We start from the raw sequence: 22,408 nt of genomic DNA, 5'->3' as shown, positions 1-22,408 counted from the left end.
TGGGAGAGATTTTTTTTTAAATAGTAATTCACAGATACGTCATTTTCTAGCGTATCCCTAACGTTCGTGTCTAAAAATGGACGTCCAGGTTTAACTCGTGCTCGGCAATGAATGCGTAAAATGATGTACTCGACCGATCCACGGAGTCCTTTGAGTCCCCGAGAACCGTCCTCCTTGCGCGGGGCGTATTTAGTGGGCAGCCGGTCGTGGTCCTCGAGGAAATTTGTAAAGAGTCGGATCGACTCGATCCTGGCTGAACAGAGGGCCGAAAGGTAACGAGACTAAAGATTGACCGGATCAGATACGGAGCGGGTAGGACCGACCAGTCCAGATTCTCGAGATAGGAGAATTTAATAACCTGCTACGCGGCGAAGGGGGAGGGAGACCGGGGCGATGTGGTGGCTGGAAGGTGGTAGAGGAAGGGGGTGCAATAATATCGGGAGATATCGATCTTTAATTAGGCACGCAGCGCGGGAACGAGAGATTAGATCTCAACTAGACGAGAACCGAGAGTCCTGGCCATCTTCTCGTCTCTCCTCTTGTTTCACTCGCCCTCTGCCTTTCGTCTCTTCTTTTTTTCACTCTCCCCGGTTCGGTGTTCCCTCCTCTAGTGGCCCTGTAGAGATCTTTCGGGTACGTCGTGGCATCCTCTCCTGCCACAATGAGACTCGATCCAGATCCATTTTCGTTGATTGTATCGAAAGAATGAAGAAAGGGGTTTCCGATGGTATCGCGCGCGTGCCCGCCGGAATATTTTGTGAATATAATTGCCTGGATTTGTTTTATTTTCAACATCAGGATCCTCCCCCCGGAATTCCCCGGGCCTTTGTTGGACGTCGCGAATTGGTTTATCTCGCCTCGGGTGACAGTCGTTACGCGTCGTTGTTTATTTAACAATATAACTCGCGACGATACTTTCTGGGATCTTCCGCGACTATTATTATCGCGGGATCCCGTGGAAGAGATGAAGAAGGAAAGGAGAGGGAAGCGTTTCGTAGCAGACACTGCCCCAGACGCCGGGATATCGGGTATCGGTCGAGCGCATGCGAGAGTAGCGGTCCCTCTGGTGGCGAGCACGGGAACCGATGGACCCCCGCAATATAAAATGCATCGAGCACTCGCACAGAGCTTCGCGTAATTACCATCGCGAGGACTCTTTTAAAAGGAAAGATTACGGTCTATCGATCAGTCAGGTGTACACGGGCCCGTACGAAGATACATGGTGGTCCTGTTAAGCGGTCGATGCAAAAATATGCAAATATCGATTTCCAACCGATGAGTTCTTCTCTCGAGTCGGCCCCGAGACGCGACAGGGGCGAGCAAATTTTTCAAAGAGCCGAATTCGATGCTTACGGGGATCGCGACGCGGCACTTAACCTTTTTAAAAAAAATAAAAAAAGATGGCTCGCGCACAACTGTCGGTGCACCCGAACGAGTTTGCCCCGTCTTCGAAAACCGTCGGTGCCAGTCGCCAACAGGGAGAGAATAAAAGCCGGAGATAACGTTCACGAGTTTCTACGTTCCCCTATCGTCGCGGATGTTTTATTCCTTCCTGAATACGGGAATTCGGAATTTTAATCGAAGGAGGAGGCGGCACAGATAATTTTCAACGCGTGTACGCAGCACGAGCCCGTGTACCACGCGCATTGAATATGCAGAGGGCAGGTATATGCTTTATACGTGTCGACGATTAAGCCTTAAAAGATGGGGCAGTCATTAAGAGATAGCAGCCGTTGACACCGCGGAGACACTCGCGCCGATAAACCTTCTCCTTTTTCGTTTCTGCTCACGCTCGCAGGCGTGCTACGGGGCTTTGGGCTTCAACCCTTTGCGGTTCGACGCGTTCTTTTTTCTCCCCTTCTATTCCGCATCGGGTAATTTAACACTTTACCCGACCGGTAGCCTATTAATCGGCGTTCTGCTGCCGACGCTTAAGCTTCGCGACAATGAGACACTATAGAAAACAGACGGGGTAGGTGCAGAAATTTTTCGGCGAAAAAAGAAAAATTTCAAATCGTTCTAGAAAAATTATTTTTAGTTGCAGGGGTCAGTTACAATCATTTTTGGTGGATAGACATATCCCTGAAATCTTACTGACTTTCGAGAAAAAAATTCGAGTAGGTGCTGAATTTTTTGACAAAATTGAAAAATTTCAAATCGTTCAGGAAAAATTATTTTTAGTTGCGGGGATCAATTATAATCATTTTTGGTGAATAGATGTATCCCCGAAATCCTACGCATTTTCGAGAAAAAAATTCATTACCGAAAATATAATGTGTGGCCAGAAATGTTGCCCTGAAATTTCAAGCGTATCTTTAAAACATTATAACTTCTGAACGGATTGGAGAATTTTAATGTTTCAAAATGCAAACGGCGCCTATTTTGGTGAAGAATATATAGAAATTCTAAAAATATTCGATAAATTGTTCCTTAACCCCGTAAACTGAGGAAAACCCCATAAAGGTGTTCCAATCTTCAAACGACAATAACTTCTATAATAGTGAATATATTTCTATGAAATTTGGGGGGAAAGCAGAGCTTATGGGTTTCTTACAAAAAAGTACTAAACAACTTTTCTGGACAGTGTCAAACAAAATTACTAAAAATGAAAAACGAATTTTTAAGAAAACTCGACAAAGGGGTAGGTACAGAAATTTTTCGACGAAAAAAGAAAATTTCAAATCGTTCTAAAAAAATTATTTTTAGTTTCGTGGATCAGTTACAATCATTTTCGGTGAATATACATATCCCCGAAATCCTACGCACTTTCGAGAAAAAAATTCGAGTAGGTGCAGAAATTCGACGAGAAAACAAAATTTCAAATCGTCCTAAACAAATTATTTTTAGTTTCGTGGATCAATTACAACCATTTTTAGTGAATATACATACTCTCGAAATCCTACGCATTTTCGAGAAAAAAATTCGAGTAAATGCTGAATTTTTTGGCGAAAAGAAAAATTTCAAACCGTCCTAAAAAATTGTTTTTAGTTTCGTGGATCAATTACAATCATTTTCGGTAAATAGACATATCCCCGAATTCCTACTGACTTTCGAGAAAAAAATTCGAGTTGGTGCAGAAATTTTTCGGCAAAATTGAAAAATTTCGAATCGTTCTGGATAAATTATTTTCGATTGCAGGGGTCAATTACAATCATTTTTTATGAATATACATACTCGCGAAATCCTACGCATTTTCGAGAAAAAAATTCTTTACCGAGAATACAATGTCTGAGCCTGATATTCCGATTCCCCTGAAATTTCATGCGTATGTTTAAAAAATCTTAACTCCTGAACGGATTGGGGGATTTTAATGTTTCAAAACGCAAACGACGCGTATTTTGATGAAGAATATGTAGAAATTTTAAGTATATCCGATAAGTTGCTCCTTAACCCCGTAAAGTGAGGAAAACCCTCGACAGACGTCGACAGAGCATGGAAACTTCGAATACCGATAAAAGACCAAAGAACGGTGTCGAAAGGGTTGAACGTGTTTCGTTTGTTTCGCTTATAAGCTAAAAAGGTCCGCGCAATATTTCATCCCCGGTACGAGGTGGACGGTCTGCGTTTCTGGTTTTCGCCGGTACCAGAAAAAAATCGCCAGCAAAAGCAGTGAAAACCAAGTCGGTGACAGATTGCGAGTATCGATAATGTCTCTCGAAGGTCCTGCTAGCAAACGAAACGACCTGCACGGATCCTGTTCCTGTCGCGCGATAAAAGAAGAAACAGCTGCGTCCCGGCGCTGATCGGAGATCGTTCTCCGTACCAGAATGCTTTCGACGTAGCCACAATCGTATGGAAATTTATGGAGATCATTTGTTTATCTATTTATTTACAGCCGCAATAGACAATGCGTGACCGGACGGGACACCGGTTAACTACCGACGAAACGGCTTTAACGACTGTCCACCGACGAAATTGGACGAATTTGATGAATTATCCTGCTTAGTGGGATACGTCGGTGATTGGAACCAACCCCGACATTGGAAATCGATGGGACTTTGGTGTTAAAATATCTGTGAAGGTGGAAGTAAAACGAAAATTTTAGATTCGATTGGCAACGAGAGAATAATTATTTATCTTGGAAAAGTTGAGGCAAACAAGCGAGAGCTTCGGGACGTCATTGTTAGTAAAACTCAGTCGTCGTTGTATTTTTGGAATCGTTGGCAAAATTGTGACCTTCCGCGATCAGTGTACGTGTTTACTCGTGTGGGATCGGGAAGGTAATGACTCCGCCCTGTTCCGTTCCGCACAATTTTATTGTTGCTGTCGTACAACGACGTGACTCGTGGTGCGGGTTACGCTCGACTCTCTGGTACGATCATCGCCACCGTACCAAGAGGCCTTCAAAAACAAAAGACGGTCAGAGACGACGACAACGGCTTTTCGGCTCACGCGGCTCTGGTCGTCTCGTGTGCAACCATCGTCTCGTGTGCAACCATCGTCTCGTGTGCAACCATACATTGTAGCGGCTTCGAACGGCTAAGGCGTATGTGGTGCCTTGGCCGCCACACTACCCCCCCTGCCAGTAATTGGCACAATTACGAAAAATTGACCGACTACATTACCACTACCATTTACTCTATTATATAAAATACGTTATCCTAACTAAGATTTACATTACAGTATTTGAACAGAGTTGAAAAAAAAAGGAATTTACATGGAGTTTAATATATAATACGTAATACCTAAAAATACATGAAAGTACATAAAAGTGATGGAAAAAAATAAATGGTATATGATACTTATTATAATAATGCGCAAGCCTTAAGTACTACCGCGTAATTTGAAATCGCTCGGGAAAACGTACGCGTCTACCTGAACGCGTGACACGTTGCTGTATAACCGGCGCATTGTCAGGTACGTTTGTTTGTGTGACCGGCTGATTTTCTATGCTCACGGGATCCGGTCTGTTTTCTGCTAGCATATAAGCAGGCTTTAGCCTTTCAATTGATATATTTATTTCCTTACCTCTAATGTTTATTGTAAATGTTTTTTCGCCTCGGCGCACTACGGCGTATGGACCTTCATAAGCGGGTTGTAAAATAGTTTTGGCTGAATCTGTTCGGATGAAAACATGTGTTGAACTGCTAAGATCTTTGAAAACGAATGTACGATTAACGGAATGGCGTGATGCATTAGAGGGACTCAATTTAGAAAAATGGTTGCGTAGTCTATTAGTAAAATCGGAAGCATTTTCTGTGCCTTCCGCTGAATGCGAAGACAAGAACTCTCCCGGTAATCTTAATGGCTCGCCATAAACTAATTCCGCTGAGGTAGCGCCGAGGTCTTCTTTCCAGGCGGAACGAATACCGAGTAGAACCGTCGGAAGTATTTCTGTCCACCTGTCGGATCCGTGGCACCTTATAGCCGACTTGAGCTGTCGGTGAAAACGCTCTACCATCCCATTGGCCGCTGGGTGATACGCCGTTGTGCGAAGGCGTGTGGATCCAATTAAATTGTTCAGCGCAAAAAATAATTTGGATTCGAACTGCCTACCCTGATCGGTGGTAATCCGTACGGGAGCACCAAACCGCGCTACCCAACCGTCATAAAAGGTTCGAGCTACGGTTTGGGCCTCCTGATCGACCATGGGGAAGGCTTCCGGCCACCGCGTATATCTGTCTACACAGGTCAGACAATACCTGAAACCTTCGGACACCGGTAAAATTACTATGTCTAAATGAATGTGTTCGAATCGCGCAGAAGGTTTAACAAATGTAGCCAATGGTGCAGTCACATGACGGGAAATTTTTGATCTTTGGCACGGTATACAGCAACGTGTCCACGTGCGAACATCTCTTTTAATCGACGGCCAAACATAACGTTGCGTTATGAGCTTGATCGTCGCGTTAATACCTGGATGTGATAATACATGTAACATATTAAAAACTGCGCGTCGGAAAGGAGGGGTGACATAAGGTCTTACATTCTTAGTCGAAATATCGCAAAAAATTTCGGAAGACGTGCCAGGCAAGGAGACTTTGCGTAATCGCAGGCTAGATTCGCTATTCAACAACCGCTGCAACTCCTCATCCTGGGCTTGCGATTTTGCCAATTCTTCGAAATTAATCGAGTGGTTAACCGTTTCCACTCTGGACAGTGCATCGGCAACGACGTTGTCTTTACCGGAAATATGTTGAATATCTGTAGAGAATTGCGCAATGTAATCTAGGTATCGGAATTGTCGAGGAGAGCATTTATCTAATTTCTGTTTGAAAGCGAAAGTTATGGGTTTATGGTCTGTAAAAATCGTGAAATGTCTGCCTTCGAGCATATGTTTGAAATGTTTTATTGCTAAATAGATAGAAAGTAGTTCCCGGTCGTAAGCTGAATACTTCTTTTCGGCAGATCCTAATTTCTTAGAAAAGAATGCTAATGGTTGTCGTTCGTTGCCGACGCACTGATGTAAAACAGCTCCTACGGTGTAATCAGAAGCATCGCAGGTAACCGACAATGGAGCGTTGACCGCAGGATGAGAAAGTAGGGTTGCGTTTGCTAAACTATTTTTAGTATTTTCGAAAGCCTGACGCGCTTCCGAAGTCCAGGCTATCGGGGTCTTGCCCTTTAAATTGCCGGCTAGAAGGTCGTTCAAGGGTGCTTGAAAGCGAGCGGCATCTGGGATAAAACGGCGGTAAAAATTAAGCATTCCCAAGTACTGCCTCAAATCCTTCGCGTTTTTCGGAAGGGGAAATGACTTTATGGCTTATACCTTGCCGGGCAAAGGTTGAGTGCCGCTTTCATTTACCCGATAGCCTAGAAATTTAACTTCTTCCTTTCCGATCGTGCATTTATTCGGATTAACAACAATGCCGTACTCTTTTAATCGTTTAAATAATAATTCTAAATGGCGCAGGTGATCGGCTTGGGATTCTGAGGCGACCAAAATGTCGTCTATATACGCGTAACAAAAATCGAAACCGCGTAAAATTTCGTCGATAAAGCGCTGAAATGTTTGCGCGGCATTTCGTAACCCGAACGACATGTACGGGAATTCAAAAAGCCCGAACGGCGTTGTAATGGCCGTTTTTCCGACGTCTTCCGACGCAACCGGAATCTGATTATAAGCTCGGACGAGATCTATTGTGGAAAATACCTTTTTGCCACTCAGTTGTTGCGCAAAATCTTCAATGTGACGCACGGGGTATCGGTCGGGAATTGTCCGTGCGTTTAACGCTCTATAGTCACCGCAAGGCCTCCAAGCTTCTTCGCCCTTCTTCGGAACCATATGAAGGGGTGCTGACCACGCGCTCTTCGAAGGACAAGCGATGCCCATCTTCACCATCGCGTCGAACTCCTTCTGGGCAGCCCTGAGCCGGTCCGGTGCAAGCCGCCGCGGCTTGCTGGAAACGGGTGGTCCAGGGGTTGTCTCGATGTAATGCACCGTTTGGTGCGTAGTCCTCATCGGGGTGCCGCTAGGCCGTGTAAGTTCCGGCATCTGCATCAGGAGCTGGTGGTAAACGGTAGTCCCTGCTACTGTCTTCACCGACGGCGTTTCATCCTCGGCTCGTGTTCCGCGGACCGTTAACGACGTGGTCCGATCGACGAGGCGACGATTGCGGATGTCCACCATAAGATCGAAGTGATCGAGAAAGTCTACCCCGATTATGGGTTTTGTAACATCCGCAACCACGAATCGCCACACGAAATCCCGTCGTAGGCCAAGGTGCAGGTTTAACGACACTGTCCCGTAGGTGTTAATTACACTTCCATTCGCCGCCGCCAGTTGGTACTCCGATCTTTCTCGCAATCCGCCTAGCAGGCGGCGCGGAAAAACGCACAAATCGGCCCCGGTATCCACTAAAAATTCCGTCTTCGAGCTGTTGTCTAAGATGAAGAGGCGGCGTGATGCTGGATTTGTGTCGCTGGCCGCCATCAACGACTCCCCAGGTCGTTTCCCTGATCCGTGGCGTTCCAATTGCACGGTGCAACGCACCTCTGCGCGGCCGGACCGAACCGCCAATGGTACCAGCATTTCCCTTGATGGTCCATTTGTCCTCCCGCGGGCCGCTCTCGCGATCGCGATAGAGATCGTCTGCGGTAGCGCGAGTTTGGATGATTTCGGTGGGTCCACCTGCGACGGGAAGATTGCCCCTGGTCCACCAAGGATTCACGGATGGCAGAAATTTCCTGCCTCAAGGAAAGAGCCAATTGCGACATCTTAATGTTTAACATGGCCTCGATGCTCGGGCCCGGCGGGGGTATTTGGCAGGATGCAGATACGCCCGTAGTCGCGGCCTCCGTGACGTGTACCCGCGGTGTCATCGTATCCGCGACAGCGTCTGCCAACTCTGCTACCTTATCCAGCGGGGTGTCCCGCTGCGTGGATAAAATCACCTGCATATTAGCAGGTAGCCGGCCCATCCAAAGCGTCCGCAATACACCGTCCGAAAAAGCCGTACCGGCCAATCCGCGCAGGTGACGAAGAAATTGGGACGGTTTTCTGTCCCCGATTTCCTCGTGTTCCAATAACCGTCGCGTTTTCTGTTTCTGCGACGCACTAAGCCGGCGAATAAACTCATTTTTGAGCGTCGTGTACGGATCCGTGGCCGGAGGATTCATGATAATGTCTCTTACTTCCGCGGCGTGTCGCGCACTTAACGCGCCGAGAATGTACCCGAATTTCGTGGTCTCCGACGTTACATTGGATACCTCAAAACTTCTCTCTACCATCGAAAACCACATCTCCGGGTCTCCCGGACAAAACTCGGGTATTCGTACAGCGACGCGATCAACTGCCAACGGCACACTCCCGGATGTCCCGCGTTAACGGTAGGGTCAGTCATTTTACCAGTCTTGGTCACAAAAGATTAATTTCACCGCACACACACACCGCGCCTACTATTTGTCAGACCGTGTCCTTTCCTTATGTTCTTAACACTATACACTTATTTCTCTACACTAACTAATATTGTCCGTATACAAAAAATGTCCAAATTTTCTTAAAAAAACTTTACTTGCGCGGCGAGATCACGTCGGGGTCACCAATGTGGGATCGGGAAGGTAATGACTCCGCCCTGTTCCGTTCCGCACAATTTTATTGTTGCTGTCGTACAACGACGTGACTCGTGGTGCGGGTTACGCTCGACTCTCTGGTACGATCATCGCCACCGTACCAAGAGGCCTTCAAAAACAAAAGACGGTCAGAGACGACGACAACGGCTTTTCGGCTCACGCGGCTCTGGTCGTCTCGTGTGCAACCATCGTCTCGTGTGCAACCATCGTCTCGTGTGCAACCATACATTGTAGCGGCTTCGAACGGCTAAGGCGTATGTGGTGCCTTGGCCGCCACACTCGAATAAACCTTCCGAATAGACGTTTTACGATCGATACGTTAAGTTGCACTGGCTCCATTATAAATTTTTATAATAGGAATCATATGAAAGCTTTTGAGAATAAATGTTTACAAGGAAGCTCGCTGGTAGCAAAGACATACCGTTTCAAGTTGAAACATTCAATCTTGAATGCCCCAGAAAAGCATCAGATGATCAGATATCCAGCAACGGAATCGGTGGTTATGAAACTGACAGTGTACTTCGAAGTCAATAGTAACGACACCCAGTGTCCTCTAATAAACCCTACCATTAGAGCCAAAGTGACGTGTTGTACCGACAATAACTGGACGCCATTATCTCCATTCAATCAGACCAATAAACTAATAATATTTCCAACTGGTAATTGGCATGTATTTCGTACGAATGGGATCGGCCGATCGAGTAATTAAGTGGTAATAGCTGAAAGTCGGAATGTTATGCTATTATCTCGTCACGATATCGCCACCGGGATTTATCGTCGCCCTTTAGCATAATTACTATCATTACTGTCCTGCGTTTGTGCACACGCTCGCTGGGCGTAAATGCTCTTACATGGACGCGCCAACACGCGACACGTAATGTTTAGCGATCCTCCGGCCTTGTCGCGTCCATCGAAATCGCGCGGCGATACGATCCGCGGACGATCTTCGATCGAATTACGGATCCGTCGTAATTAAATTTTCCACTCGACTCGCGACGACCTTGGCGCAATTGCAATCGCGACGCTCGGTGACAAAATTCATATTCAAGGAAGATTCGTAGGCGTCTCAACCCTTTCGCTGCTCGATGAAATCGGGAGAAATGATTCAAAGAATTTTTATTTATCATAAATGATCCTATGCCTAGATATTCTCGTAATTACGATTACGTTCTAACCAAATTAACACGTTGATTGCCAATCTAAATCCTAAAATTGTTTACGAGACCAATACTTTGATTTTAGGCAATTGTAAACTACACAACTTAAAAGTTGTCGTAGTAGTTACTTTTGTGACCACATTAAAATTTACGAAGCTTATTAAAATTTATTTTCCTTAACATTTCAACTTGAGAATTAATTGTTTTAGTTCCACTGTTAAAAGTTCTGTCACCCATATATGGGTGACGTGGCAGTCAAAGTGTTAAATTGTTAATCTTTGTTGATGATCATTGATATGTTTAGATTTAATGCTTCCTCCAGAATACTACGTCATTCTGAATTATTTCGAACACTTTATGGGTTCTATACCCTTATAATCGTATGTTCATTCACGCGAATACTGTACATGGTTTGATCAATTCTATCATTTAAATGTTCTTTACTTGGCACCTCCTTGTAATTATTCACAGTCAGTCTCATACTTCATAACATTCATAACATTGATTTACTATCTATGCGGGATTTAATCCAAAAACATGTTTTATGTACCTTTTCTGATTGACTGGAGCAGTTAGCCTGATTCACAGAGTAAACAGCGAGTTGAGGGATATTATTACGATAGTTTCTTATAATTTAGTGTAACGATCTTGTTGTCTGTTCCTTCGATTTAGCAGACAGATTCATAAACATATATGTAAGTTTATAGCTTAGGTCCCTATTGAGTCACACTGTTGAGGGCACTGATCGGTATATATAAAACAAGTTGACGAGTTATCTTCGCGAAAGTCTATTTATTATTCTTCCTACGTAAAAATGTTAGGCACATCTTGATTCAGAGGTGTTTTAAACGTTTGCTCCAAAAGATGTTCTCGACGTTTGGATTTATCGAAGCGTCTCTTTCAACCGTCTCGTGCAGTTTCCATTCATCGTCAGATAAGAACACTGACATTAGAAGTTTACTGTATTAACCCATCAACTATTCAGAACTTTAGAACGGCGTCCTCGTGACAATGCAATTGAAGTTACTTTCTATCTTCGTTACATGACTTCGATATCGTTCTCGATCTCTCCGCGGAAGAGAACGCTCTGCCTCCATCGGTGGTGGAAACGGTTCCGAAAACGACCGTTTCGGCACGAAACAATTACGAAAACCGAAAAAAATATAACCGTTACAGGTAGACGGATTCCAGCCTGCGTCGATTTCGTAAAGTTTTGAGAAACAATTGGTATCAAAAAGTGATATCGAGCACTTGAACTTTCGATCCGAATCGATACTTCTTATCGAGCACTCCGGGCATCGAGTCGATTCCAGTTGTATACGAAAACCACCGAAACGTCTGAAACGAGAAATGTGAACGATACCAACCGGGTTGCGGTGTCACACGAAATTCCTGGCCATAGATCGGAGGCAATTCGAGTCGCCTGGATGCCGTCACACATGTATGACGGCCACGTATAGCCATGCGTGTTGATACGCAGATAGAGACGAAGGTGGACGTAGTAAGAGCTTTGCATGAATAATGTGCTCCGTGACGTGATCTGAACTTCTTGGAAGGGATGGACGAACGTGGACGGTCCGTACAAGATCCTCTGCTCCCCTTGCCCACACGCTTCCGCCCACCCCCCTTCTACCTCGCGGAACGACGAAGAAAACGACGCGAAGAGCAGGCCCGGAATAAAGGCAGATCGGAGATATCGGATCGATCGGGTAGATTTGCGTTTTAATGAGGTGTGCTTGCGCGATGCCCGCTGAATCTTGAGGAGTTAAGTGTAACGGGACGAATTGAATTGATCGATTGCATCGGGGTTTAACCCTTTACGACGAGCATCGTACCAGGGGACGCCAGAAATTTTCACCGTAAATCTCTGGACACGTTGATTCACCGTGTGATGCACGAAATTCCTCGTGGACCGATAAACGTGGGTCAAACTGCCCCCTAAAAAGGAATATTTTATGTACCTGTCTGGTGGAAGCAACGATGGACGTCGAATAGACCGCAGAGGGTTAACACAAGGGTTCGCACTTGCTTGAACACAAATTGTATTTAAGTGTAATTACGCATTTGATTCCGACCAGCGTGACACCCAAGTGTAAACTTAATATGACCGTAAAAGGTTAAACTGTTTGGCCCTTATGCCCAAAGATCAGTGCAAAGCTTATGAAGTTTTAACTACTGGAGATGGTCTTAATAATTTGTTTATGCGTGATTCGAAAATTATGGACTCTAAACTCCGGTGTAACCTCGATCCGTCTGCGGCAACTTCGAGTCGAGTAATTTTCAGCTCTCTTGATCTATCAGATCCCATCAATGTGAACCGGTTGTCAGCAGTCTCGGGGGGTCATTTACTAAAAATGGTAAAAAAGTATCGCAAAAACGATAATCAAACTTAATTGGGATTGAACTGCAAGAGGATTTCGTTACATAACGTCTCTTGATACCGTTTCACGCCAATGTCCAAATGTCAATTCGAAACTCGAGATGAAAATTTTGACTACCGAAGAGGATTTTAAAAATTCGAAGATTATAGACTATAAACTCTGGTGTAACCTCCACCGTCTAGGGGTCCCGCGATCTATCGGATCCCCCCATTACTGTCGGTTGGCAGCAGTCGTCGGGGGCGTCGTAAAGCCGCGATGGGGGCCGTCATCCAAAACAGGGACGACTGTCAACGTCAAGAAAAGATTCTCCGACTGGGTGCTCGAGGCAGGAACACCGGCCGAGAGCGAGATCGACGAGCACGAGGAGGCCCGGGCCGCGGCGTAGGAGCCGATGAGAAGGTTGCGACTTGAGCTCTCACTTAGCAGCCGCAGTGTCACGATCGGGACGGCTGCATTAGCATATCTCCGCGATGCAGCGTGTAGAGAGCCAGAGAGAAAAACGGGACGGTGACCGTAGGCGGGACGAAGACGCGACGAGGCCGGAGAAACAAAGAGTGAGGAGGGGACAGAAAGAGAAAAGCAAAGTGTTCATGGATGCATCGGTACGACTGGCATGCATCTCTGGCATGGGTCGTGGCCCCGTGAAAAGAGGGCGCACACTACCATAATACGACTGGGAAAGAAGAACAAGACGACGAGGAGGTGGAGAGGAGTCGAAGGAGGAGGAAAGGACTCACTCAGGGCTGCTCACACCAGCCCTGCCTGTTACCTGTACGTCGCGTGTTTGCCTACCCGCGTCACGATCAGGATCCTATTTGCATAGCGCCGATGAAGCTGCTACCGTTGCGCTCGTTTTCCTGCCACCGATGTACCTTCGCCTTCTGCTACGCGTTCAGCCTGGGATGATGGCCTGCAGTCGCGGTTAGGCGAACGGCCAGCAAACCTGGAGGCTGTTCGAACTTTGGGGGGACTGTGTTATGGATGAATCGTCGTGCCAATGAAACTAGTATCCAGAGATGACTTGTTGGCTAGGCACCAACAAACTAAACGGGGCAAGGGCAAGGAGAGAAGGTCTACACGCCGCACAGTGGGACCATTGCATGCCAAACGCGGCAAAAAGTGGTTCTATACAAATATACCCACAATGAAATAATGATTCACTAATAGTTAATGGGACACATGGGCCATGATTTAGTGTGATTTTTTTTATCATTTGTCGATTTTTGATACGACTACATGATTTTGAAACGTTCAATCTTAAAATCATCCAAAATTATAATCATCGTTTATTGTTGCTTTGATTCTTCAAAGTAAATGATGAGTAATTGAATTAAATGTACTTAGTACGTATTTAAATTACGAATGAAGAATCAGATGAAGAATCATTCATAGATTCATAAATTCTTTCGTTTTCTCTTCGTAAAGGTCGTGTCGTCTATTCGCTAATTGCCATCTTCTCCTGAAACGGGACTTCAAAGTTGCAATTTTTGTTTTCAAAATTTTCTGGAACTCCAGAGAATAATTATCCTGTCTCATTAAGGACCACTCTAAAAATTCTAGTTTATTTTCAAAATCATGATTTTGATGCTGTGTCATGATGTTATAAAAATGCATCATTAAAAACAGACGTACTCCTGATGAACCTTAGGATTTAAAAAAAAAAATGTCACTATGAAAATGAAATTTTTGCTACGAAAACTGTATTAATAAACTATATAGAAGATGAAGAAAAATGGCGAAATTCAAATATATATATCTATACCTACCTACTTCAATTGGAAATTCCATTATTTTAACACTAAATATTTCACTCACAACATACAAGTTAGGAACGTCAAACGACAAATGCTCCAAATTCGTGATCATTTTATGCTTTTATAGCATTCGAAGCAAAAACAATGAAATGTATGCATTGTTTCCTAGTTTTGATATATTTTTGAGAATCGTAACAATACTCGCAATCGCCGACGCTCGCACGTGCCGAAACAGTTGATCATCTTTATATTTTTCGCAGTAGCAGCTAGTAGCAGCTAATTTTTTTTAAAAAAAAAAGGTATGGCTTCACTCTACAAAACGCAACTAAAATGAACACTGAATCACGCTGCATTCATAATTAAAAAATAAAATGAAAACTGAACATGTTCAATTAGTTATAACTCAAAAAATGTTGGAGACATAAAAGTGTACTTTGGTGTAATTTAAATACGTACTAAGTACATTTAATTCAATTACTCATCATTTACTTTGAAGAATCAAAGCAACAATAAACGATGATTATAATTTTGGATGATTTTAAGATTGAACGTTTCAAAATCATGTAGTCGTATCAAAAATCGACAAATGATAAAAAAAATCACACTAAATCATGGCCCATGTGTCCCATTAACTATTAGTGAATCATTATTTCATTGTGGGTATATTTGTATAGAACCACTTTTTACCGCGTTTGGCGTGCAATGGCATGTAATAAAAAATTCGAGACGCGAAATGGAAATGAACGAAACTATTAAAGATGGGCTGTACCTCTCGAGGAACAAGAACGATGATTGCTTTGAAATTGTCGACTGTTTGTGGTTTGTTGGAATAAACGAAATAGTCTAAAGACAGCAGCGTTTCTCGAAATAAAGTGGTAGTTCTAGAAGAGGTCTAGTGGCGCCATCTTATCGAAACCATATCTCGAACCAAATCTACGTAATTCAGTGCGAATGTTTATGAATTTGTGGGAAATTTTAATTCTAAAAATACTACAGAATGCTCTTAACATGGAAAAATATAAAAAGTACTCAAAACGAGATACAAATTTATTATATTTGGGGGTTGAGACAAGCCTCTACGAAGCTCTGATTTCATTAATTCTATCAATAAAAATATGAATTTGCATAAAGATCCGCAATCTACGATCATACTTTGTTTCGTTTTGAAGGACCAATGACTCTATGTACCAGCGGAAAAACGATACCAAGCTTTTGCTCGACTATCTGGTCCAAAAGCGAACTTTGTCACTGAAGATGATTTTTGTGATCTGCTTTAGAGCCTAATTAACGAACGACGCGTACGATGCTCAGGTAAGCTAGATTTTGTAAGAACGAAGTCCTAAAAACGCAGAATTCGCCACACAGAAGTCTTCTTGAGACCATTAGAAGTAATTCGTGAGACCATTTGGATTCTCAACTATTTCCCTTGCCAACAGCAATATTCTCTTATCCAATAAAATGGATATCGACTTACAGAACATGTTCTCGTTATTTGCATCTACGACTACCTGTTACTTCTACTTCAAACTTCACTTCTTCTGAGCACAAACATCCGCGGACCGTTCATTCTTATCGGTACGATTAACGAAAAATACTGTTAAAAAGTTTAATCGCTGAAAGAATCAATAACGATGGTAGGACGTGTGTTAAAAACGCGGTGTTTTTGACAAGTAGTCGTGGAACACGTTACACGATAAATCATAGTGCGTTACGTGACCGAAAACGAGCCACGTGTCGTGATGTATGAAACGTTGGTTCCTAAATATAATGACCATGCACGCGTACTAATTTATTTTCACGTTGTAATTTTTTCAGAGACGACCGGACGAACGTGGATACGAACGGGTGAAAAATAATCTAAGAAATAATAAATAAATCCGCTGAGAAATAACAACGCCGCGTTCGTAAATTTACCCTCTACCCTTCTATCCGTTTGGCAGATCTCTCTTTTACCGACAAGTTTAATAAAACTATTAATCGTTAAGTGGAAGTGCGAACTACCACTTAAAGCATATCTCATTTCCATGTCATAATTAACTCTGTAAATGCGAAGAACGTGTGCCCTTGCAAGCTTACCGTGCTACAATGTTTTAAAACTGAGTGATAAACATTATCGGGCGGGCTTCCAGTTTAACGCTCGTCATGCATAATATATTCGGTATTCGCGCGTTTTGCATAAATCATCCCAGCGATCCTCAACCGCCACGAAAACCTATTAAATAATTTCGATAAATTATACACGATGTTTATACGAAATTAAGACTAAATAGTGCCACGATATGCAGGTGACGGCAACATGTTATTTAGAAAAACATACTTTGCTGTGTAGATAGAGAACCAGAATATAATATGCAGTTACTTCCACTCGTGTTTATACACCGTAATAGTGATTCGCTATAAATGTAAGATGAGATGAGAAACAAGTACCGAAACAAATTTCGGGTTATACAGGGTGTCTCACCCAATTTTGACATCTTGATTTTCTCGCTATTGTTACCCGTAACAAAAAATGTTTCAGCGGAGTCTTGAATGGTATCGAGTGGAGCATATTCTGATGTTACTAGTTTTTTCGTGAGTGGACGCGTAAAGGTCATATAAAGGTCAACTTTGTTTTTTTAAATGGAATGAGGTATTTTTTAATACATCAATCGATTCAGCTGTACAATCGTTATAAAAAAGTACTAACTATGTAACGTCGAAAAATTAGTAGTTCAGGAGATATTTCAATTTAAATAATTCTAAAGCACCATTACTGTTGTACTAAGACGTTAGCGTTTATTTACAGGAATGGTTCAACGTAACGACCATTCGCATCACGGCATTTTTTAAATCGATCAAATAATGACTGGTTTACGTTGTTTTTGCTAGTCTAACGTTGGTAAACAGAGCTAACGTCTTAGCGCGGTAGTAATGGCGCTACAGGACGCAGATACACGTCATCGTTTGGGGCTCTAAATTTTCAGCAAAAACATTGTTCCGACACTGAGACCTTTCGCATAATGTTTTTAAGGCTTCAAACTATTATTTAAGCCAAAAAAAAAAAATCGAATTTTTCAATATTCTAGAGTTACCAGACCCCTTAAGAATTTAAATAATTTAAATTGAAATATCTCCTGAACTACTCATTTTTCGACGTTACATTGTTAGTACTTTTTTATAACGATTGTCCAGCTGAATCGATCGATGTATTAAAAAATACCCCATTCCATTTAAAGAAACAAAGTTGACCTTTATATGACCTTTACGCGTCCACTCACGAAAAAACTAATAACATCAGAATATGTTCCACTCGATACCATTCAAGCCTCCGCTGAAACATTTTTTGTTACGAGTAACAATAGCGAGAAAATCAAGATGTCAAAATCGGGTGAGACACCCTGTATATAGTTTGCAACAGTCTGAAATCGAAATATTAGTCTTGCAGAATATTGAGCCTGCCAAAGGGGTCCGTAAAAAAAAGGTAATTATTTACTTTAGGCAGCCTCGACTTCGATTTTGATGATTTTGAAGTATGTTATAGAAAATAAAATTTGGAACAACATTTTTTTATACACATAACCGGCGCACTGCCTTAGTTTCCGAGATATTCGTAAAATTAGTGCCCCAAAGTAAAAAATTACAAAAGGAATTTATATGTACAGCAAATTATATAAGGCGATTATATGTACAGGAAAAAGTTGTTCAGAATCTTATTTTCTACTAGCTTTTGTTTAGTTTTGTCTAGTTCCCTCGAAAATAGATATTGTTTCTCCATAAAACCTTTTAAGCCCCCATTCACCTCTATAGAGTTTTAATTTTATGTCATATCGCCATCTTACATTTCAAAATTGATACCATTTTCGTAATTAACGTCCCGAAAGACCTACATAACGACACCCATACCGATATTTAGGCGTATTTACACCATTGCAACGGTTTAGTGATAAGATAATAATTACGTACTTACATGTTAAATTTGAAGTTTCTAGATCCATTTACGGAAATAAGGCAACGTTAATGCGAAATAAGTGTATCAAAGAGTATTAAGACCAGGTATCAAGTAAATCCGACTACAAATAAAATATTCCTCATGCAAACGTTGCAACCCCTTTTTTCACCCCTCCAGAGATTGAATTTTTTAAAATGCCGAAATAGGTGTTTGATCAATTATATCAAAGAGCATTAAGACCAAGTTTGAAGCAAATTCGACCACAAATAAAATATTCCTCGTATAAACGTTGCAACCCCTTTTCACCCCTTCAAAGGTTGAATTTTTTAAAGAACTGGAATAAATGTTTGATTAATTATATCAAAGAGTACTAAGACCAAGTATGAAGCAAATCCGACAATGAATAGAATATGTTCCCTACAAACGTTGCAACCCCTTTTTTCACCCCTTCAGAGATTGAATTTTTTAAAATGCCGAAACAGGTGTTTGATTAATTATGTCAAAGAGTATTAAGACCAAGTTTGAAGCAAATCCAACCACAAATAAAATATTCCTCATACAAACGTTGCAACCCCTTTTCACCCCTTCAGAGGTTGAATTTTTTAAAGAACTGGAATAAGTGTTTGATTAATTATATCAAAGAGTATTAAGACCAAGTATGAAGCAAAACTGACAACGAACAAAATATGTCCCATACAAACGTTGCAACCCCTTTTTTCAACCCTTCAGAGATTGAATTTTTTAAAATGCCGATGTAGGTATTTGATCAATTATATCAAAGAGCATTAAGACCAAGTTTGAAGCAAATCCGGCCACAAATAAAATATTCCTCATACAAACGTTGCAACGTCTTTCCACCCCCTTAGGGGTTGATTTTCGGAATATCCTTTCGTATTCCATGTATACATCATAGTGGAAACCTTTCATTTTATATATATAGATAACATATTTTACAATCATCAAAATCAAAATTAAGGTCCCCTAAAGTAAATAATTTTCAAAAAAAGAATGAAGAACCATTGCTGTAAGGTTAATCTTGAAACGTTGCTTGTCGCGTTAGAGGAATGACAATGAGCTACCGTTCCGGTGGATGCCTTGGTCCCGGGATAAAAAAATCGTGGAAGACGAGAGATCGAGGAGTAGAATCGCGTGCAATGCGCAGCATTGGGGATTCCAGAATTCGGTCTGAACAACCGTAACATGTACGACGACAAAGCGAGGGAAACCGTGAGTGGCAAAGAGCAGAGCTTCCGAACCCCGTTTCTCACGCGGCTGCGGCTGTTCGTTTCTCGCATAAAGCGGGGCCGAAGGTGTACACGGGCGCGGTATCGGTTCTGAGAAAGGCTTATCAGGCCGCGGATATGTTAATGGCGGCCGTGTTCCCCCCCACTCATCCCCTCCCATCCTCCACCTCTTCTTTTCGAGATATATTACACCCTCAGCGCCCGGAGGTGGTTGGTGGCGGTTCTAGGTGGTTGTAGGCGAGCAAGGTGCAGCCCTCTCGATCGGGAACGTTTGCATGCACGCGCAATTAAGAATGGTCGAAGGCGGTAACGAGAATGAAAGGCAGAAAGCCATATAGAAACGGGCTTGGGACGTGTTTAATAGTTCTACGCGGGGCACACGTGGTCGTATAAGCCCTACGACAACGCGCGATGTCACGACGATTCCGATGACTCGGCGACAGTTATGCTGTTTCGAAAAGAAGCGAGGAGGGTTGACGCGAATTTTTATCATTACGGTCGCTAGGGATTTTAGAGACACGCTATGATGTCTGTATTGGTCTCATTTCAATTATACACTCGAATTCGTATGGTATTATTCATGATTACACCAAAATGCAGGATTAAATTGATTCGATTTGGTTTTTGTATGTAAGGTGGTAAATAGCGGGATAATATGGGACTACGGGTGTGGCAAGGTTCGGTGTAGGCGGATCTAGCATGACTAAAACGTTCTAGACACGACGCTTCATAATTGGATGAAGCTCGGAACTAACATAACAATTTTATTACTCTGAAATGTTCTATTTTCCGTCCGGTATCTAGTAAATAAGACTGCACACATTGAAAAAGGTTACCCACTAATTACCATGCACTTCGTTTATGATTTTTGCAGCATAATATTTTAAGGTATCCTAACAGACCCTGCCTTGGACGACCGGGATATTGGGAATCGAATAACGTGTATATGCAGACGAAAGGTCGGTCGAGCGCTTGCGAGAGGAACGGTCCCTCTGGCGGCGAATACGAGAGATGATCGACCTCGCAATATTAACTCGCTTAAGAAAGAGGAAGTTTACGACATCGGGAAGCTACTTGGTATTGCGTGCCTAAACTGCTCGTAACCAACGCTCGCGCAAGTCCTACGGAATATGTATTAAAATATTCAACTTGTTACTTTTGACCCCGATCCGGCCTGCGCCGCGACCGAAACCGCACGAACTTTCCCCCAAGCGATCTAATAAATTCGGATAACCGTAACAGACTCGCCCGCGTAACGAACCGCCGCTACCACCCGGATAACCGTGACCGTAATACCCGTGTAACCGGGTGCAATCAAGAGCTCCCAGTCTAAATCCGCGGCGGACGCAACCCGCGGTCCCAGGTAGCTTGTACGCGCGTGCAATTAAGAATGCTGTCGTGGCACGGTACCTAGGGAACAACAAGCAGACGAAGAAATAGACGGCGAACGAGATAGCTTAGAAAAGAGAGAGAGAGTCGGAGGCGTAAAAATAGAAACGAGAGAGACGGGAGAGGAACGTGGTGCTGGGTCCGAGGCCTGCTGCCGATCCATCGATGACCGCTTATTTACAGAGAGGCAGAAGGAACACGACTGTCCTGTAGATTCGAGCGCTGGATAGCCTAGAAGTGCGCTGCTACCCTCTACCCAATCTCCTTCGGCATCTTGCCTCCTCCTCTTCGTCTGTGTTCGTCCTTCTCGATCGCGTGGACTCCGTCCGCCTCGCCGAGCCTCGCCCAAGGAGGCAATTAAAGCATCCGGGTAATTCGACGGACGATACGCGTGTCGTCTCGATTTCGAGGACAACCCACCTAGACGATACTCCGGCCCAACCGATATCCTCGAGATCTACGAGAAAGGGATACGGTTATCCTGAGAAGGTGTCAGCCGTTACGTCTCTCGACAGTTGGCAACGTTTCCCCGCCAGCAGATCCGATTCGGATAACATAGGGTAATTCCCGGGAGAGATGCCTGCAATTTATAGAAATTGCTACTGATTTCTTGCTACCTTGTTATATCAACCCTTTGACTACGGTCGATATTCATACCTTGAGCAGCACGCGTGTTGTACGCTCATACGAGATTTAATGCACACTGTCGACTGACTGACTGAGCCCATATCCCAAAAGGGTTAAAGAAACCAGGCACAGAGGCCAAAAGAGTAAATACTAGCGCCACTTATTCCTCACTATTGATACTCGAGATATTCCTGTTTCTTTATCGCACGACACTACAGACCCCAACTTTTTATGCCAGCAATAGCAAAAATGCATGTGATGCGATTCTATGTTTATGTTCGAACCAATTTACTTATTCTGTCTCGACCAATTGAAAATTCTTTTCGAGTGCCAACTTACCAGCATTGAACGGTACAAGACACCATGCTCAATCGCAACGAATCCTCCTTTACTACGGCAAAAAAACGAGGATTCAAATGAAATATTTAATAAAATAAGGACTTGCACATTGCAACACTACCAAACCAAAACTATACAACTTTTTACGAGACCGAAACTTTGATTTTAGACACTTGTGGACTACATAATCTAAAGTTTGCTTAGTAATTATTTTCCTAACCTCGATAAAATTCATAGCGAATAGCGAATAGTCCTGCCATCTATACGAGCCAAAGCGATAAACTTTTATTTTAGGCATTTGTAAACTACATAACCTAAAATTTGTCTTCTAACCTCGGTAAACTTCACGAATCCCATTTAAATTAATTTCCTTTAACGCGTCAGCTTGAGAATTATCCGTTTTAGTGAAAAGTCCCTATATTTGACGTGGCAGTAAAAGTATTAAATATGAACACGGTATCGTACCCAAAACCCGTTTCGAAACCGATCGTGATTCTTCGCGCTTCGACTTTCTCGTGGCCGAAAATAGATGGGCGAAGATAAGCAAGGTCAAAGGGAGATACGTCTATCCCGCCGC

At 43.1% G+C, this 22,408-nt stretch overlaps 1 protein-coding gene across 2 annotated transcripts in view; it reads left to right on the top strand.

The window, feature by feature from the left end:
• Nucleotides 1–22,408, top strand: part of LOC122397475 (zinc finger protein ush) — a 341,099-nt gene that overhangs the window by 313,824 nt on the left and 4,867 nt on the right. The window lies entirely within an intron of this gene.

The sequence above is a fragment of the Colletes gigas genome, unplaced genomic scaffold (assembly GCF_013123115.1).
Source record: "Colletes gigas isolate AHSC1104 unplaced genomic scaffold, ASM1312311v1 Colletes_gigas_Sc00009, whole genome shotgun sequence".
NCBI classification, from domain to species: domain Eukaryota; kingdom Metazoa; phylum Arthropoda; class Insecta; order Hymenoptera; family Colletidae; genus Colletes; species Colletes gigas.
This window is presented reverse-complemented; position numbering and strand designations above follow the sequence as displayed.